The sequence below is a fragment of the Gigantopelta aegis genome, chromosome 12 (genome assembly GCF_016097555.1).
Source record: "Gigantopelta aegis isolate Gae_Host chromosome 12, Gae_host_genome, whole genome shotgun sequence".
NCBI lineage: Eukaryota > Metazoa > Mollusca > Gastropoda > Neomphalida > Peltospiridae > Gigantopelta > Gigantopelta aegis.
The window spans coordinates 33690324-33695045 of record NC_054710.1 but is presented as its reverse complement, the minus strand read 5'-3'; the positions used below and the strand labels follow the sequence as shown (position 1 = coordinate 33695045).

Sequence of the window (4722 nt, the reverse complement as noted above, 5' to 3'; positions counted from 1 at the left end):
GGAAAGTACCCAGCAGACCTTTCACATCGGGCCATCGATGGCCCATCGGCGACTGAATCGTTGGCCCGCTGTCGGTCCGCAGTCTTTTTTGCTCGTCGGTACGAAAGCGGTCCGCTGTCGGTTGCCGACATTAAGCCGATATCGGCCCATCAATGGCCCGCCATCGACTCAGTCATTGACATATGCTGTTGGTTGCCAACATCAGCCCATAGTCCTTTTCACTCATCCATACAAAGTGGGCTATTGTTGGCAAACAAAACTGAATAGATGTCGGCCCATCGACGGCCCACCATCGGCTCAACCGCTGGCATTTTGTCGGTTGCCAATGTCGGCCCACTGTCGGTTAACGACATTAAACCGATGTCAGCCTACCAATAGCCCACCATCGACTCAATCATTGGCATGCTGTCAGTTGCCAACATCAGCCCATACAAAAGTGGATCACTGTTGCCCAACATCAAATAGATGACGGCCCACCATCGGCATTCTGTCGGTTGCCAATATTGGCCCGCTGTTGATTGTCAGAATGGTAGTCATGAACAGTATTGGTTGCCAATCCATTTTGTTCATCCATATGAAAGTGGCCTGTTGTTGGGAGACATCAACCAATGTCGAGTCAATGCCAGCCCATCATCAGCAAATATAAATATCATATAAAAAGATTCTCAAATATACCAATATGAATATGATATAATATCATCATACACTACAAACATATTACCAGACCACAAGAGGCTCATGTCAGTAAACAAGCATAAAACAGTATATGTCAGTCCATAATTAGACAGACATCAATATTAGTAATTATCACAGAAAACAAAAGCCATATATTTAAAACATTAATTTTATTTTAGGAAATTCACAGTTACATTAAATACAATATATTTGTCTTTTTATCCCTATCATTTCTGACATTGGAACAATGGAAGTTCAAAACCACTTTTTGATTCTTTTAAATGACTTCAGACTATGGAAATGGCCTCTGAAATATAACAGAAAAAATACAATTGTATTAATGGATATAATACATGATATTATGTACATGTATCACTATGGATTTTGTGATCATGTTTAAATACTGCATAATTCATCTGATTTACATACATGTGCCTAAAAACAAACCAACAACCCAACTACAAACATGATATATCTCTAATTAGTAATAAGTTAAGTTTGTTCAAATTTGTTTTAACGATACTACTAGAGCACATTCATTTATCAATGATTGGCTACTGACCAGTGTCAAACATTTGTTAATTTTGACATAGTCTTAGAGGAACCTTGCTACATTTTTCCATTAGTTATTTCGTAGCAAGGGATCTTTTGTATGCTCCATCCCAGACAGGATAGCACATACCACAGCCTTTGATATACCAGTCGTGGTGCACTAGCTGGAGCGAGGAATAGTCCAATGGGCCCACTGATGGGCATCAATCCCAAACTGACTGCACATCAAGTGAGTGTTTTACCACTGGGCTACATCCAGCTTCCAATGAGTAATAAATGCATGTAGGAAGATTAATTCTTAAATTTAAAAATTATAATACTATGTTCAAACAAATTAATGATTGTGTTTATTGTACAAACATGATGATGTACTGTGTCTGAGTTCAACAAATCAGACCTTTGGGTATATAAAAGTTGAACATGCACTGATGTTATTAAGACATGAAATAACAGATGAAGATGAAATTAAAGGTGACTATTACCATTAACTATAAATGTCATTTGACCTAAACAAGTTGATACCAAAGCCTCACTTAGTAAAAATTATGCACTTTCATAGGTTTACTAATAATCAATAACTTAATTATTAACACCATACATTGTGCCTTAATTATCAATGAGGGATTAGCATTCAAACAAATATCACAAGGTATACATGCACAAATTATGTAAAAATACCATTTCATTGAGAAGCATTTATTCTTTGTACTTCTATATCTGGTGAACATTTATTAAAGGACAGCTATAAAATGGATTAATGGACTTAAAATATCTTTAAATTTAAAAACAATATTATTATTTGTGGTAATGATGGTTTCATTTGCAAATCTAATTTTGCATAACCTATTTTTTATCTGCGTGAACATCTGTTTATATGGTTATAATGGGTTACACAAAAGACAATGGGTTACTTGAATTTAATTTTGTGTATCTCGTAAATGGGTTAAGCTGATTTTTTTTATTCCCAAGTGTCAGCAATTATACAAATAACTATAGAAAAATGTAATATTAGCATGAGGAATTGTCTTTATAAATATGCATATTTGAATGTTAAAAACCCCACTGAATCCAACAAACTATAATTAAACGTCAGGGCTCAAACTTTCGACTCAAACATTTTGTTCAGTATTGCTATATGATTCTAAATAGTTAAACTAGTACATTAAGTTTCTAATCAAATTTAAAAAACAAAACATACCATAATGAAATATGCAGTAAAACAGCACTTACAGAAATGATAAATACTTCAGTAAGACATGCAGAATGGTAATTCCATGGGAAGATGCTTCATACCATTATTTTTGTCTCTGGATTCAAGCAAACACTCTCTGAAAAAAATGGGGAGAAAAGACAAATATTATTGCATGTCAAAAACTATGAGATACATGTAGATACAGTTTAAATGTATTTTACTGTATTCTTTATATTAACAATAATGCTTAAGGGCAAGATAGTTACTTTTTGTCAAAAATATTATTATTATTATTATTTTATTTATTTTTTTAGAAAATTTGTACTAGAAAGTCCAAATTATTTAGCTAAATCGTTCACTTTTAAATATTATAGATACGTAATTAGTAGTAACTCATTAAAATATACTTGTGATGTCCCTCGATTACCAAAAAAACCCATGAATTTTCTAAATACAATTATGTAAAAGTAAATTAATGTCTGGGTTTCTGCCAGAGGGTAAAATGGGTATGATGCCATACACAAATTTTTGGCAGATTTTTTTTTTTTTAAGTTAACCTTTTGACAAAATTAATTATTCTTATCATTACTGTATGTTTTTCTTAACCCTAACCTATTTTCTTTCCGGGAGAGGCCCTCCATACCCCTTGTTGACTGTGGTTGCATTCAATTCCATAGCGCCATACCCAAAAAATAAATTCTGGCAGAAACACTGAATGTTTTAATTTTTTTAATCCATATAATCAACTAATAGCTTGGAAGTAGATATATATTAATGAGTTATAGTATTCTTTCATTTTTTTTAAATTATATAAATTCAGTCATGGTGACCAGTAATGGAGGGACATTTGTGCCACTATACATTCAAACCAACTTTTACAACATCACATCTATTTTAATTAAAAGAAGTGCAATCATTTATGTAACAGAACAGAACAGAAAGTTATTCAACTCAGATCACCAAATGGTGATGCATTGAGGTAGTTTACAAACATATTATACAGATGGCTGCAGTAAACGCTTGACAAATATATATATATATATATATATATATATATATATATATATATATATATATATATATATATATATACACACACACACATGATTGATATACACATAATATAACAATAGGTATAATAATATAACAGTGTTATAAGCAGTAGTATACTTTAGATGTTAAGCATTACGTATTGTCTATAATTATGCTGTATAGATATTTTTGAGAACAGAGTTAATCACATTTAGGAACATACATAATTTCTTTGTCGTTGATAGCTATTTCGAATTAAATAATTGACAGAATTTATAAGTATTGGGTCTGTCATAATATTTTTTTAGATATATGAATCTTTCATTTGAGAAATATGTACACTCAAATAATGATATTCATCACCTAAAGTGGTGTTACAGAGAGGACATTTTCGTTCTTGTCTATCGATATTTTGCCATCGGCCAGTTTCAATTGGTAGATAGTGATTACAAGTCCTGAATCGACAATATATTGTTCCCAGTTTTTCAGGTAAGTATAGAAGATAATGTTCGCATGAAAGAGTCAATTTGAAAATTCTGTATGTGGAACATTTCGGATATGAATTTAAATTATCATTCCAAGCTTGTATATACTGATCTTGTAGTCTTTGACTTACAATATGAGTAAATGCTTTCTTACATTCTGTAACAGCAACATTCTGCAATTCACACACAACAAGTCCTAGGATAACCACTAACAAAGGGATTAAGCTGCTAATTGGGGCAATAAAAATTCTATAGACTAAGAGGTGGTGCTAGCCTGATCACTTTGTACCTGTCTTATCTGGCAGACTTCCCACAGACTACCTGTAATTAATGGACTTCACACATTAGTGCTAATTAAAAGCCCAGGGCAATAGGAGCAGTTGTAGTAACTGATATTTGTAAACAGTTATTGAGTACAATGAAAGACATCTATTTATATATTCCTTTTTTACCTGTCAAAAAAAAAAAAATTAAATTAAATAAAAAATAGAAACATTTTTGTGACTAAATTACTATAATTAGCACTATTTTTAACTTTTAGTACTTATCTTTATATTAAATGAAACGACTATCCACCATGCATTGACGTACATCAAATAAATTCATCAGACAAAGGATTATTAGTAAAAAAATAAATTTAAACTCAAAAAGCGCCGCTGTGGGCAAAATTTCTTTATAATGAGCCGTTGTGTGCATGCTTTTTAAAATTTTATTAAAACAAGTTAAGTCTAACAAAATATAGACATATATCTACATAATTATTATTTATATCCAGGTAAATTAATG

General features: G+C 31.9%; 1 long non-coding RNA gene across 1 annotated transcript; it reads right to left on the bottom strand.

Moving 5' to 3' along the window:
* Positions 1-830: 830 nt before the first annotated feature.
* On the bottom strand, positions 831-4460 carry LOC121386202. Its single transcript, XR_005959602.1, has 3 exons — positions 4226-4460; positions 2458-2555; positions 831-982 (listed from the first exon to the last, which is right to left on the bottom strand). It is a non-coding gene; the product is annotated as an uncharacterized LOC121386202 (long non-coding RNA).
* Positions 4461-4722: the final 262 nt, after the last annotated feature.